The 16,498-nt window shown below is 44.4% G+C and overlaps 1 long non-coding RNA gene across 1 annotated transcript; it reads right to left on the bottom strand.

Moving 5' to 3' along the window:
- Positions 1-5,078: 5,078 nt before the first annotated feature.
- Positions 5,079-16,053, bottom strand: LOC148977213 (uncharacterized). The gene is made up of 4 exons (XR_016145592.1): positions 15,942-16,053; positions 15,473-15,597; positions 15,064-15,096; positions 5,079-5,778 (listed from the first exon to the last, which is right to left on the bottom strand). It is a non-coding gene; the product is annotated as an uncharacterized LOC148977213 (long non-coding RNA).
- Positions 16,054-16,498: the final 445 nt, after the last annotated feature.

Raw genomic sequence — 16,498 nt, 5'->3', positions numbered from 1 at the left:
CTCGCGGAGGTTCGGATCTCGCATCCGCAACCAAAAATGAAAAGATAATTTCTTGATATATGTTCACAATTTAGGTTGAACTGCCTTGCATTCTCCACCAAAAATGTAGCAAATGCAACATTTAATAATATACAAAAAATGTATTTAAGGGGGCCGAAGGCCAATTTAGCTCAAAGGGAAATGATTAATTGATTTGCAATGAATCTATGGAACCGAATCACTGAACCGAGCAAATGACTCGCTTAGAATTCATTTGAACGGGCCGTAATTATAACCGAATCTATAGTGAAACACTATGTCTTAGCAAGGTAACTTTAGATCGAACAGTACAAGACATTAAATGTGCAAACACGTCACAAGAAGATTTATCTTTTCAAATATATGGAAGACTTTATTAGCTATTCTAAACACAACTAAACATAATCACGCACACACACATTCATACAGTCGCGAAAGGGAAAGAGTGAGTTGGAAAGAGTGAGGAAGAAAGTTTCAACTTCCTATATGCACGTAAGACATAACCTGAAAGGACCACCAAGCATTAATTTGAACCTTCATTTCTTAGAGAGATTATTCAATTAACATTAAAGCACCAGTTCAGTTAGAGCCTGGAGTACTTGCGCTTTGTAGTGGCTGAGGGAATTCCCTTTGTCTGCGTCGCGTCGAAGGGGGGGTTTCCCGGCCGGGTCCGTTGCGTGGTTTGTTGTCTTTGAAGTGCAGGGATGGAAGTTTCACCGCTGGTCACGTGTGATTAGCAAGCGAATGAGAGTCGCCTCAGACGCCCCTTTCGGCCATATTTGTATTAGTCTGGCAGTAGGTTTGATCCGGTTGATGATTGGTCTATATACTGGAGTCAAAAACAATGAGATATGGTCAGACAGTCCTAAGTGGGGAAGAGGTGATGCCTTATATCCATGCTTGATGTTACTATAAACATGGTCGAGTATGTTTTTCCCTCTTGTGGGGCACTTTACGTGCTGGTAGAATTTTGGGAGAACAGTTTTTAGGTTGGCACTGTTGAAATCACCTGTTATAACAAAAACTCCTTCTGGATAAGCCCGCTGTTGTTTCCTAATGGCAGTTAGCAAGTAGGCCAAAGCTGTTTTAATGTTGGCATCCAGAGGTACATAGACAGCAGTGATAACAACAACTGTGAATTCCCGCGGTAGGTAGAAGGGGCGACATTTTACTGTTAAATACTCCAAGTCCGGGGAGCAGTAAGTGTCAGTTATTACAGCGTTTGTACACCAATTGTTGTTGGTGTAAACACAAAGCCCCCCTCCTCTGTTCTTACCGGAATCCGCGGTCCTGTCGGCTCGGTGCGCTACACGGCCTGTTAGCTGAATAGCCTCCGCTGGGATTGCTGGCCTAAGCCAAGTCTCCGTATTTACCATAGCACAGCAGTCCTGGATGGTTTTCTGCGTAGATGTAATGAGTTCCAGCTCGTCGATTTTGTTGGCAAGGGATCTTGCGTTTGTGACGAAGAGGCTCGGCAGTGGAGGCTTGTGTGGGTCTCTGCCTAGCCTAGCTCGTATCCCGGCTCTGCAGCCCCGCTTCTGTCTCCTCTCACAGCGCCGCCTCTGTTGCTTCTCTGCTGGGAGAGTAATCCACGGAGACCTCGGTGGTCTGACGAGCTCAGACGGTATGTTGTGTCTAGGATCTTCCTGGTTAAAAGTACAGCCCCCGGGCATCGAACTAATGACAAGAAGTTCATGCTGGCTGTATTTTATGTATACTTGTGCATACGTGTTTCTTAGAACAAGATAAACTATTAGTAAACTACTCAAAACATGTCGATATGTGGAGAGCTAAGCCGCTGCGTGTGCACGCGCCGCCATTTTACAATGAGTAAGCTGCTCATCATAGCTCTTTATAATGAGTCTGGAAAGAGGATGATCACCACCGTCAAGGACAATCGGATGTAGGACATCAGGTTCCAACTCCGCCCGGCGCAGTCTTCCGCCTACCCGGATCATGTTCAATGCAGGGTCCAGCTCAGGGGAGAGGGAGACGAGTCGGCTATTCCTCGGTAAGTCTCTATCTTTGAGTAGAGCTTGAAGCTCTTCTGGGAAACTCTCCGTCTGAGCTCCCTGGATCAGCAGTGTTTCCGCTGCAAGGTGAGAAGCAGCAGTAGCCGCCCCATCAGAGGCCATCTTGGATACTGCTGCAATCAGATCTTCTAACCTGCTGTATTGTGAAACATCAGGCAGCGGAGAGGCAGGTATCTCGTGAGTCAGGTAACAGGCAATAGACTTCCTGAGCTCATCCGTCTCACTCTCGGGCAGTGGAATGGACAACGGAGGGAAGACCGGCCACTGAGTTTCAGGTTTCCACAAGAACGATGGTCCCTCACTCCATCTTTGACGTTGTGCTAGCTCTTGCAGTGTCTTTCCTCTTGTAATGTCGTCCGCAGGATTGCTCTGGCTATCCACATACCTCCAGCTATTTACATCAGTGAGGTCTTGTATCTCAGCAATGCGTGTCCCTACAAAGACCTTATACCTGCAGGACTCTGACTTCAGCCAAGAGAGCACGGTGGTAGAGTCACTCCAGTAAACCACCTTGCGGATGGGCAAGGTAAGTTCAGTTTGCACAGTGGATGAGAGCTGGGCTCCGAGGAGGGCAGCACAGAGCTCAAGGCGGGGCACAGAGATCTGCCTTCTTGGTGCCACTCTTGACTTGGCCAAGACAAAGCAAACCTGAACCTCACCCTCTGCAGGCTGTGCTCTGAGGTAAGCTACTGCCCCATAGACCCTCTCAGATGCATCACAACAGACGTGGAGATCCCATTCTGTTGCAGGGGAATCAACTGATGCAGGCACATAACACCGGGGCATCTGCACTCGATGAAGATCCACCAATTCACGCTCTCACTCAAGCCACCGATCCATCAGCTCAGCTGGGCGAATAGGATCATCCCAATCCTGCTTGGTCTTCCATAGGTCCTGAACAATCACCTTGGCCCTCGTAGTGTAAGGCAATATGTAGCCTAACGGGTCATATTGACTGGCTAAGGTGCGGTAAACCACCCTCAAGGTGGGTGAAGCTGAGGTCAGTCCTGCCCTGTGTTTGTATCCAAGGGTGTCTGGGATACAAGCCCAACGGAGACCCAGGGCTGGCTCTTGAGGGCCCAAACCCATCTCGGAAAGCCACAGCTCGGTGCTGGTTGACCTTGCTTCTGGAGGGAGATGTTTCACCACCTCTACAGTGTTGCTCGCCCACTGCCTGATCTCAAATCCGCCTTTAGCAAGTTGGATACGCAGTTTCTCAAGCAAGGTCTTGGCTGCTACGGAAGAAGGCAGGCTCTGGAGGCAGTTATCGACGTAGAACGAGTTCTCCACCGAATCCACTACCTCTTGGTCACTGTCATCACAACTCCTGGTGTGATGCTGCAGCGCATAGATCGCACAGCATGGGCTGCAAGCTGCACTGAAGGGAAGCACTTGCCATTCATAAGTGGTTGGCTCCCTCTCTGTTTCTAGATTCCGCCAAAGAAAGCGAAGGAGAGCCTGGTCCTGTGGCAGCAGACGGACCTGATGGAACATGGCACGGATATCGCCGCTGATGGCCACTGAATGCTGCCTGAATCGGAGCAACACTCCCAAGAGGGATGGACCCAAGGTAGGTCCCGGAAGCAAGTCTTCATTCAGGCATTGGCCCCTGAACGTGAATGAACAATTGAAGACTAACCTGTGCTTTCCACTAGCTTGCTTAATAACATGATGAGGTAAGTACCACGACTCAATAGGTTGACTCTCGCCCACATCCTTCACAATGGTCACATAACCAGCATCAAGAAGCTTCTGGATCTTGTGACGACCCCTGCTGTTGGTCTTGAGTGTTGCTGTTGGTACCTGAGCCCGCTAATTGCATCAAATGGCCTAATTGCCTCAATGGAAACACCTGTGACCTTAGACGCTTAAAAGATCACCATCTGAGCCAAGGAAGGAGGGCTCTTTGGTTTCGGACTTTGCTTTGGTGTTTGGCTTACGTTGTATTTTGTTGTTTTTTGCATTCACATTTCAAACCTCAACATTGCATTACACTTTCAACCATGCACCGTGCTCTACACACTGATTTTGCTGATTACTACAGAAACACTTTTATTTTCTTTAATTGTTTTCATTTCATTATTCTGTTTTGTCTTATTATTTGTAGTTAAATAAACATTATTTTTGAGCCTATAATTTGGTTTGCGTGTGTCCCTTGTTTTTGTTGCTTCCCTTGAGCCAAGGGTCGTAACAAATTGGGGGCTCGTCCGTCCTTTGATAATTTGATTGCGTACATTTTTGGATGCTTAATTTGATAATTGATTATTTGTTGGACACACGAAAATGTTTTTTGCCAAAGTTAATTTGTTCACCGTGTGAAATCACCAGTTGGTAAGTGAATGTGCAATATTGTTTTTTTGAACGTGAGTTTTCTCTGATAGGCATAGCGGCATGTTTCTTTTGAGATGTGTCGGGTTTGTTATTTTTGTGTAGTGTTGCGGTGAAAGTGGGTAGTAGTAATTATCTCGGGAGCACATCCGTGGTGTTGAAGGCGTCGCTGGTTAGCATGGCTGATATTGATGAGTTTGTTAGTTCACCTTCTCATGAACTTTTGAACGGGTGTACTAAAGAGCAATTATTGAGTATTGCTGAACATTATGAAATTGTGATAAAAGATAAAAGGCTCAAAGAAAATGTTAAGACAGCTTTGAAAATTGAGTTAATTAAACAAGGTATCTTAGATATCGAGATGGAGGAAAAAGATGTACCGATTGCACCTGACTTAAAAAGTAATTTGTCTTTTGAACAGCAAAAAGAGCTGCTACTTCTACAGATGGACCATGAGAACATAAAACTGCGTGCTGAACAAGGTAAAAGGGAATTAGAAAAGGCAAAGTTGGATTTGGAATTTCTCAAGCTCAACCTAGTGAAAGAAGGTAAGCTTTCTGGTTCTGGTCAGGAACAGAATGTGTTTTTTTCGATCAATTCAAACTTAAAACTCATTCCTAAATTCAACGAGGAAGATCCTGATACTTTCTTTACTCTATTTGAATGCATGGCAGAATTAAGGAACTGGTCCGATGATAATCGTGTTGCTCTACTACAGTGTGTGTTAACTGGGAAAGCACAAGTAGTTTTTTCTTCATTGTCGGTGGATGATTGTAAAGATTATGAGAGAGTTAAATCTTTAATTTTAAAGGCGTATGAATGTGTACCCGAAGCATACAGACAGCGCTTTCGATGGCAGAAAAAAGACCAGTTACAAACAAACTTAGAATTTGTGCGTGATCTGAGAAAACACTTTAATCATTGGTGTTCATCATTAGACATTAAAACACTGGAGGATTTAACGCATTTGATGGTGTTGGAACAATTTAAAAATTCAGTCCCAAGCCGTATAGCTGTGTACATTGGTGAGCATAATGTTAAAACACCAGAGGAAGCGGCTAGGTTGGCCGATGATTTTGTACTGACGCACAAAACCACTTTTGTCGATTGGCATGCTCGTGATGTTCAGTACATAAAGTCTCCGTCTAACGGTAACCTCGTTTCCACAGGAACTTTTGATCCAAACAAGATTTGCAATTACTGTCATGAGAAAGGACACTGGAAAGCAGATTGTCCGGTCCTTAAAAAGAAGTCCAAACATAATGCACAGAGCTCACATGTTAAACCTTCTGCTCTCGCGGCACCAGTCCTGTCTTCAGGGAGTGAAATTTTTGAAAATCAAAAATTTGATGTTGATTTATCTTCTTACTCGCCTTTTATTACAGAGGGGCGTGTATCCCTGGTTGGAGAGAAAGAGGAAATCCCTGTTAAAATCTTGCGGGATACTGGCGCAATGGATTCATTTATTTTGGAATCAGTATTGCCTTTTTCCTCACAGTCTCATACTGGTGAGAGTGTGTTAATTCGTGGAATAGGACTGAATACTCTGTCTGTGCCTCTTCATAAGGTAAGGCTTCAGTCTGATTTGATTCAAGGTGAGGTTGTAATGGGAGTACGACCAGCCTTGCCAGTGGAGGGAGTCCATATAATTCTGGGAAATGGACTGGTAGGTGAACGAGTGTGGGCTGATACTTCAGTGTTTCCCATAGTGATGACTGATAAGAAAGTTGAATCTGAACTGAGTTCTTTGTGTCAGGATTCAGCGTGTGTCGTCACTCGTGCAATGAAATGTGCCAATAGGGATGTAGTATGTGGTCAAAACGAGGTTAAATCTGATAAAGTCGGCATGAAGTTGTTTATGCCTGATTTGTCTGCTTTGTCTTTTCCTGTTTCTGCAGAAGAATTAGGGAAGGAACAGCGGAATGACTCCTCTTTGGATGAACTCTTACGGAGTGCAGTGCCTCCAGTAGAGGAGTGTAACGTTTCCCGTGGATATTTTGTTCAAGATGGAGTGTTGTTGAGAAAATGGAGTCCTCACAAAAATTTTGTGGGAGATCCTGTTTTTCAGGTTGTTGTTCCTACTAAATTTCAACAAATGATGATCGAAATTGCGCATGATCAATCTGGTCATCAGGGGGTGCGTAAGACTTATGATTGCCTGTTGCGATATTTTTTTTGGCCGCGTTTAAAACGAGACATCTCTGCTTATATTAAGACATGTAAAACCTGCCAATTAACGAGTAAACCAAACCAGGTGTTGAAACCAGCTCCACTGAAATCAATTCAGGCTACTGGTGAACCTTTCGAACATCTTATTGTTGATTGCGTAGGGCCACTTCCCCGTTCGAAGTCAGGTAGCAGTTATTTATTCACTGTGATGTGTTTGAACACGCGCTTTCCTGCGGCATATCCACTACGTACCATTACGTCCCGTTCTATTGTGAAAGCTTTGACCCAGTTTATATCTGTTTTTGGGATTCCAAAAATCATTCAAAGTGATCAAGGTTCAAATCTCACTTCGCATCTCTTCCAGCAGGTGTTAAAACAGCTGCACATTAAGCATAATCAATCGACGGCGTATCATGCACAAAGTCAGGGTGCATTGGAGAGATTCCACCAGTCGTTAAAGTCACTTCTCCGTGCGTACTGTGTGCAACTGGATAGAGATTGGGAGGAGGGTTTGCCGTGGATGATGTTGGCTGCCCGTGAAGTAGTGCAGGAAAGTACGGGTTTCAGCCCTAATGACTTGGTCTTTGGCCATAATGTTCGTGGATTGTTGTCTGTCTTTCAGCAGGTTGGTGAAGCTGTAGAACCTCCTAAAAACTTGGCGTCATATGTTTTGGGGTTTAAAAATCGACTCATCCAGGCTAGAGAATTAGCTAAATTAAATTTAGGAAAACATCAGAAAAATATGAAGCAATTGTATGACCGTACGGTTGAACATCGAGTGTTTGAACCAGGCGATCAAGTTCTTGTCTTACGGCCGATTGTATCCTCTCCTTTTGAAGCCAAATTTGATGGCCCATTTGTTGTACAACGAAAATTGACTGATGAAAATTATGACGTCTCGATGCCATCGCGTAAAAAGTCAGTTAAACGGTGCCATGTAAATCTATTAAAACCCTATTATGAAAAAGAAACCAAACCTGTAGCAAATGTGATTTCTTTACATTCAGCACTTCCCACCGTTTCTATCGGTGGGGGTAATGTTGAGAGTTTGGTGGGTGAGGAAGAGGAGACGCTCTCGCCCGATGATTGTGTCTTTCGTGGCCGTTTGAATAATTCCGAGTCATTGCACAATTTGGAGTTTACTCTCCATCATTTATCGCCTGAAAAATGTCAGGAATTATGTAGCATATTGCGTAGTTTTCCTGAATTGTTTGGAGATGTGCCATCGCGTACCGAATGGGTAGAACATGATATCGATGTTGGGGACGCAAAGCCTATTAAACAGCGTTTTTATCGTGTTGCGCCTGAGAAACGAGAACTGATGGAGAGGGAAATTAAATATATGCAGGATCACGATATTGCAGTACCTTCTTTTTCTGATTGGGCTTCTCCGTGTATTTTAGTTGGAAAGTCAGACGGTACTGTAAGATTTTGTACGGATTTCCGTAAAGTTAACGCCTTAACCAAGCCGGACTGTTTTCCTTTGCCCCGAGTCGAGGATTGTGTGGACCAAGTTGGTTCAGCCAAGTTCGTCAGCAAGTTTGACTTGCTGAAGGGCTATTGGCAAGTGCCTTTAACCAAGAGAGCACAAGAAATTTCATCTTTTGTCACCCCGTCAGGGTTACATTCTTACCGGGTCATGAGTTTTGGTCTACGAAATGCTCCGGCGACTTTTCAACGCCTCATGAATCGTGTAATCTGTGGTCTTGAGGGTTGTGCCGTCTATTTGGACGACTTAGTCGTTTTTAGTGACAGTTGGGAGTCTCATTTAACACGGTTGCGTTCGGTGTTGAGACGTTTGTCTGATGCTCGACTTACCGTGAATTTGGCCAAATGCGAGTTTGCGACCATCACGTATCTTGGGAAGGTAGTGGGGAATGGAGAAGTGTGTCCGATACAGGCTAAATTGCAAGCCATCCAGAATTTTCCTTCCCCAACGACCAAGAAAGAGCTTATGAGGTTTTTAGGGTTGGTAGGATATTATCGATCTTTCTGTTGCAATTTCTCTACTGTGGTAGCACCACTGACAGACTTGTTAAAGGGTAAGACAAAGTTTTTATGGTCTAACAGTTGCGAATTAGCTTTTGAGAACGTAAAATCCCTGCTGTGTTCAGCGCCCGTGCTTATGGCTCCGTGCTTTGATAAACCCTTCACGTTGCACGTTGATGCCAGTAATGTTGGGGCTGGAGCTGTTCTTCAGCAGTCGAATGTGGACGGAGTAGACCATCCAGTTAGTTTCTTTTCGAGAAAGTTTAACTCATACCAACGTAACTATTCTGTGGTCGAAAAGGAAGCATTAGCCCTGATTTGGGCCTTGCAGCATTTTGCGGTTTACCTTAACGCCTGTGCACCTATTGTGATATACACCGATCATAATCCATTAATCTTTCTCAATTCTTTGCAGTGTCCTAACCAGAGGTTGGTTCGCTGGTCCTTGTTTTTGCAATCCTTCTGTCTGGATATTCGACACATACGAGGGTTGGAAAATGTGGTAGCTGATGCGCTGTCACGTGCTCGTGATGCATTTTAATCTATTGGATTCAAATGCATCATTCCCTTTGGCGTTATTGGGAGCTGTCTTTGGTCCTGAACTTGAGTAATATATTATGCCTATTTGTTGAGATTTGTTTGTTCTGTTACAGGGATCTTTGTGGGAGTCCCTGTCTTTATGGGGAGGGGTGTGACGACCCCTGCTGTTGGTCTTGAGTGTTGCTGTTGGTACCTGAGCGCGCTAATTGCATCAAATGGCCTAATTGCCTCAATGGAAACACCTGTGACCTTAGACGCTTAAAAGATCACCATCTGAGCCAAGGAAGGAGGGCTCTTTGGTTTCGGACTTTGCTTTGGTGTTTGGCTTGCGTTGTATTTTGTTGTTTTTTGCATTCACATTTCAAACCTCAACATTGCATTACACTTTCAACCATGCACCGTGCTCTACACACTGATTTTGCTGATTACTACAGAAACACTTTTATTTTCTTTAATTGTTTTCATTTCATTATTCTGTTTTGTCTTATTATTTGTAGTTAAATAAACATTATTTTTGAGCCTATAATTTGGTTTGCGTGTGTCCCTTGTTTTTGTTGCTTCCCTTGAGCCAAGGGTCGTAACAATCTCATTATGGTGTATGTTGGCGAGTTCAGGATCCCTGTCCAGTCGTCTTTCTGTTCCCCGCAACAAGGGCATGACGGAATATTTGGAGACCGAAAGCAAAGGGCGATTCGGGGCACGTAGCAAGGGTGTGGCATATCGTTGAATGCCATCAACGGTCACAGGGACAGTCTTGGTCCGTAACAGCTCCAATGCATACTCATCATGCTTCGAGCGAGTCACATCCTTGCTGCTTCGGTGGGGATAAGCATCCAGCTTCCACAACAACTCGACATTCCTAAGGAGCTCCGCAGTGGCACAAGGTAACGGATTGGCGGTAGAGGTCATGAAGAGGCAGGACTCGAGGTGCACATCCGGGCGGGAGGTCACACTAACAGGTCCCTGCATGGCCCAGCCTAATGCTGTATGAACTGCCACTGGTCCACCCTTCGGACCCATCCAGACAGGCTCAGTCGGAACGATCAGTTCAGGGTAATCTGAGCCGATAAGCACAAGAGGTGCTATTCGGGGAAAGGACTGAAGTGGCAACTCTCTCAGGTGGGGATACTGCTTCTTAAGGGCCTCTGCAGGGCAGGTGTGTTCAGCCAGGCTAAGGCACAGAGAGGTGAAGGCATTCTGGATGGGATATTTTATCTCCGGTTGCCCTGCCGGCGATATAGAAAAGGACACAGTCATGCCCTCCACCGGGACTACCCGCTGCCGTATAGTCTGCAGATAAAGCACCTCTGGCTCCCCCTGGAGGTGAAGATGTTGACCAGCAGTGGGCAAGATGATTGTTCGACTAGAGGCATCGTCGAGAAGAGCGAATGTCTCCAGGCTATGGCCCCCAGCGTGTAAGGTCACTCTCAAGACCTTAAGCAAGACCCTCGGTGAGCGACTGGGCAGGTCAAGGTAGACCGCTTCCTCATGGGGAGATTGAACCATCAAGATTTTGGTCGTATTCTGACCGCTGATGTCATGGAGGATGGTCAAATGCAGCTGGTTACACAGGTTACAAGGTTTCTTCAGTGTGCATTTGTCTGGCGAATGACAGCGGGCACATTTGTGGCATCTTTTATTCTCCACAATCCAATCCCTTAGCTGAGCTGGAGTGAACTTCATCACCTCTGGGCATGATCCAAAGAAGTGATCACGGTTGTTGTGATAAGGGCAGTAAGGCTGGAACTTATGCTTATTTTTGGAGGGAGACTTCTTACCCTGTCCCTCTGCAATAGTGCTGGCCATATGCCTCCGTTCAGGGTTGGAGGTAGTAGTGGCAATGGCATTCGACGTGGTACAGGCAGTGGTGAGATACAAGGTGGTTGGACTCTCTCTGTGCCTCACCTCTTTACCAACAGGTTCTTTCCTTTCCCACTGGACAGAGGTCAACTGCTGCACCACACTCCTGGCTAGGGATGGCTCGATACCACAATTTTGACTTCGGTACGATACCAGAACCTAATACCTCGGTATCGATACTAAATCGATACCACAGTCGGGGGGAAAAAAAAGAGTCTAAATTTAAGTGAATTGAAACAACTATATTAAACACTGCTTGAAACTCTCAACTACCAGAAAGTATCAAAAAACAAAAACAAATCAAAATTTTCAAAATAAATAAATTCAGTCAAGGAACATACAGTAGGTAAAATTTTGATTTTGGAAAAGAAAAAAAAACCCTGAAATTATACAATTAAAATAGGTTAATATCTATAATAATAATAATAATAGATTAACATATAATAATAGAATAATGAAATGGCATGTAAACCATTAGCTGTCATGCATCAACAGAGAATTATCAACATTTATAGCGTTTATTCATCTTGGTTTGCTTACTGTTTGTGTTTGGGTATAGATTATGCATATAATGCATTGCAATGTTATAAACATGTATTACATTTTTAGGTCATTTTATTACTGATTGATCTAGATTAATCAATGCTATATTGTTAGGCCAGGTTTCTTAATGAATTTTGACAAATGTAGCTTAATTGTAGGCTAATATTATTAATATTTATTATACTCTCTCTCTCTCTCTCTCTCTTTCTATGGGTCGCAAAAGCGGCAATAATGCTATTAGTTTTTGCTATTACTTTTATTCTTTATTAATTCAAATTAAATGAATATGTTTGTTTGAAATTGCAAAAATGATGAGACCTAAACTGAATTGGTTCTACCGTGTCATGCAAGAATAAGATTTGATCTCTCGTGTTTACCATATTTAATTGATAAGCTCTAATGTATGTGCGCTGTTCAGTGTTCAATAAAAGACTAAATTAAATCAGTTGAATGATGAACTCACCAGTCGATCTCTGAACTCTTTGAACTAGTCAGGATGAGCAACTGACGAGCGCTTCGGCAGATTTGATGTGTTGCCTCCCATGGAAACACTTTATTGAAAGCAACGTTTGCAGAGTGGTGCATTCATTGAGGTCTGTTACTTTACTATTCTCATTACTTTAGCAGGCAAAGTAATGCTTTATTTCACTGATACTTCTCTCTATAGAAATTCGAATGAGCTTCATTTGATCCGTCGTGTTCCTTTGTTTGCCGGTTTCGCGTGACCCGCGTCAGTTTCGGTAGCGCACTGCCGCCTAGTGGAGAACTTCGGAACAGCAGCGCATTAAATACCGAATTTAACAAAATTATGATATTGTACCGTTTGAAATTTATTATATACCGGTATTTTTGTAATACCGGTATACCGCGCATCCCTACTCCTGGCTCTTGCCTTCCCTCGTAGCCAGGCCGACAGATGTTGAAGAGTGTATGTTCTCGTGGTCCCATCCTTCAAGTAGCCTTGAGCATAGCAGTGCTCGACAAACCCATCACGATATGAAGGGGGCAATTTACCCATAAGCTTATCTACATGTGAGCCACACTTTAGTTCACTGCCATTCTTCCCCTCTACTGACTCTAACAGCCCAATAAGAGAACTAACAGCGAGAGCAAATTCTTGAAAGGCAGCATTATCGCCCATTTTGATAGGTGGGGTGTTCAAAATGCTGCTTATCTCATTCTGGACTAGCTAGCGAGGTTGTCCATATCTAGTTCTCAGAGCAGCCAGGGCGGATGTATAGGGGTCTCTGGCATACATATGTGACTTAGCCAGTCTATAGGCGCTCGGGAGCTTCAAATGGTCAAGAAGGATCTGGAACTTGAAATGCTCTGAAAGGTGGGTATGGATGCCCACCAGATTGCCCAAAGTCATATCCAGCAGAACAAAGTCGCTTTCTCTGCCACTGTCAAAGTAAGGCAACTTTGGTCTTGGAATTCCATATGCCGATGCAACTAATAGCTCCATCAGGTCAGTTCCTCTCTCAGGTAATGGTGATGGCCCGACATTGTTTGGAGCCGCTGGGCATGCGGGAGGTGCTGGAGATGGCTGCCGGGGACCTGGAGGTGGATCGTCCCCTCCAGGAGATGGCACTGGAGGCTGTGGATCTGGCCCCTCACCATCAGAAGTCGGCAACGAAAATTCGGAACACGGTTCATGACCCCTGGGAGACTTTGGATACATTGGAGTCACAGGGAATGGCTCTTCATCACGGGAGGTTAGACGGCCCTGCGGCTCCATGAATGGTTCCCCACCGCGGGAAGACGCCAGAGGCACGGGAGGCACATACGATCCTTCATCCCGTCGTGGGTATCCCGCCCTCGTTTCAGTCTGTGGAAGCTGACGGAAAGGTGATTGGGTAAGCGTTCGGGCTCTGATTTTGCTCTGTCGCGCCAAGGGAGATGGTATGGACATGACGAGATAGAGAAGGATGGAGATCCTCAGTTGGGAATGAGCTGAGATGTAGGGCAGGGCCTGGTCTCAGTTGCGGTCCGCCCGGCTGCTGAATATTCCAGGAGGGGCGGATGTCTACCTGCTGCTCTGTCTCACGCTCCTCCTTGATCAGAGCTGCAACCAGCCGAGCTTCTTCCATCTCGCGTCTCGCTTTACGCAGCCTTCTCTCCTCCTGCAGCCTCTTGGTAATCCCCTCTCTTTCTCGTAAGGCCTGGTGTGTTTGTTCATCCAGCTGCTGGTACCTCGTATCCACTTCTCGCTCTTCCCTTATTTGCTCCTCCAACTCTTCCAGGGCCGGGAGCTTCCTCCTCTCCTCCAGTGTGGCTACTTGTCTGTCACTGGCTGGATCCGCACGACCCCTGGCGAAGCCTTCAGCAAGCTAACATGTGGCCTGGTAAGGCCTGCAGCATCAGAGACGGAAGCTCTAGGAACTGTTGCAAAACCTTGTGGGATCACAGCATCACTGGATTGAAGAGGAACAGCTCGACCTCCACTCCCGGGGGGCTCATGAAGCTCTGCCAAGGGCTCTACAGGGACTGGAGGTGGATCCGGATTAGCTCCGTCCACTCTCTCTGGTGAAGGGGGGGAACTCAAGTTAATGGCTAAAGTAGCACGGGGGGTACGGCTGGAGCTCGTTGGGACAGTATAGTGGTCTGGTGGTCTCCTCACTTTGCGAGGGCGTGGATCGGTCACAGTGGCATCACTTGGCTCAGATTCATGGCTGATCGCATCTGGTCGCTGGAGACCACGTTCTTCGCCTGGCCTCTCTGCCTCCAACCCATTACCTGACATCGTCTCTCTCCTCCGGCTCGAAGGACCATTGAACGAATTAGCAGCTACTCTCAGTGGGGGGCTGGGACACTTTGGAAAGAGGCAGGGTACAGGCAAACCACGGTCAGATGGTTGGAGAGTTGAATAAGGTTGGAAGGAGGAGGACACAGACAGAATTCAGCCAAGTTCACCTCGAAGGGTGTATTTATTAAATTGTCTCTTGTCTTCCTGGCTGGTATATGAGCGTGTGGATATGGGTGTGTGTGCTCCGGTTTATGCTACTTCCGGTTGCATAGTACACGCGATACCGTTGCTTAGTGCACAGACACTCGCAGCCAACTCAATTGCACGCTGACGGCCCACAATGGATAGCAAAGGCAGCTGAGAGCATTAGGGATTGGTGTGGCAATCGTAATACCACCGCAACCACCACGTCTAACAGTTGCAAGTGGAGAAAGGAAAGTAACTCACGTTTGGAAGACGCACACAGGATTAATCACAGGGCTAGCAGGAGATCAGGAGATTGGAAATAGGAGATGCGAGTTCGGTCAGGTCACACCCGGATGCAAACAGAGGCACTGCTTGACCAGGTAAGTTATATCCCCTGCCTAATAATTCGTGACAGGTGTGTCTTCTGTGCAACACGCGAGGGAGTCGCAGCTGCAGGCAATTCGGGCCAATCATGGGGGATCGAGCGGGCGAGTGAGGCTTTTGTACACAACCCCTGGGTGATCCTGATTTAAAGTAGAGGGATAAAATATTTCCCTTTTTTTTTAACAGAGATGAACAAATAAATATGTTTCAAATCAACTATATACAGTACAATATAATTCAAATTATTGCTATTAAAATTACACTTACCTTGCTAAGGACATTACATATGGAATCCATGACCTGAAAATTTAAAGGAAAAATGTGAGATAAAATAATTCAACTGCTCTATTTTGAGTCAAATAGAAAGGTTGTAAGTCATTTATCATCAGTCTTGTTCTAGAATGGACTTTTAAGGTACAAAATGTCCAGATGTCAGAGGCATGTTTTGGTGCTAGACAAGAGCCAATACAAAAAGCAGGCTATTTATTTTTATGCATTCCCAGTTTGTTTATGTATTTCAGTGTATTTAGCATCTGACTAGCAAAAAAAGGTTTGTGAACCCCATGCAGAACTTTTTTTTAAAAATGTGAAGGCTAAATCCTAGTCAGAGGCCATGGCTGTTTGTTTTAAAGTGTAAGAATTTAAATAGCTTCTTACTATAAGGAAATTAAGTTACCTCGTCAGAAACCTCCTTGTCCTCCATTAAAGTTTTAAAACTTTCCACTTGTAGATAGTATGGCCCCACACTTCCTATGGTGAACTTTGGCCTTTTATTCAGGAGACAACTTAATGCTTTATCATCTGCAAATATGAAAAATAATTAATAGATGACACATCTTGCAAACCACATCGGGCTTTAATTAACAATAAAATTGTCAATAAATCAAATACATCAATAAAAAAATCAAATGTTTTATTTTCAAATCAATACAATTTAAAATGCCTGATAACATTGCAAATGTATGTTTATAACAACATGCTGTGAGAAGTTGCTTCTCTGGTACTGTAGCTTACAAAGAAGCAGCCTCTCCCCCAACCACAAGCAAGGTATACATTGCGTTAGATTTGAAAACATGTAAAAAATGAAACATGGTTAAATTACACAAAATAAAGTAAAAAAAAAAAAAAACTAAACAAAAACATACCTTCCATTGTGTGCTGTTATTGCCACTTGGTGTCCTTTAGTCTAAAAACAGAAGCAATGATAAAGACTTGTTATAAATATTAATATTTTACTGTTTTTTTTCTGTGAGGTTATATCATCAGGAAAGCAATTGATGGAGCACATTTTTTATTGATCTGAAGTGTTTATTTGAGATCAACATATTCATATGATGATCTGAGGACAACATCATGTAACAGAATAAATCAGAGACGACTTGAGGTCAACATATTCATATGATGGTCTGAGGACAACATCATGTAACAGAATAAATCAGAGACGACTTGAGGTCAACATATTCATATGATGGTCTGAGGACAACATTATGTAACAGAATAAATCAGTGATGACTTGAGGTCGACATAATCATATGATGGTCTGAGGACAACATCATGTAACAGAATAAATCAGAGACGACTTGAGGTCGACATATTTATATGATGGTCTGAGGACAACATCATGTAACAGAATAAATCAGTGATGACTTGAGGTCAACATATTTACATGATGGTCTGAGGACAACATCATGTAACAGAATAA

The sequence above is a fragment of the Pimephales promelas genome, chromosome 11, assembly GCF_988280905.1.
Source record: "Pimephales promelas chromosome 11, fPimPro1.hap1.1, whole genome shotgun sequence".
Taxonomy (NCBI): Eukaryota; Metazoa; Chordata; class Actinopteri; order Cypriniformes; family Leuciscidae; genus Pimephales; species Pimephales promelas.
The sequence above is the reverse complement of the archived record's forward strand: the minus strand, read 5'-3'. Positions and strand labels throughout refer to the sequence as shown.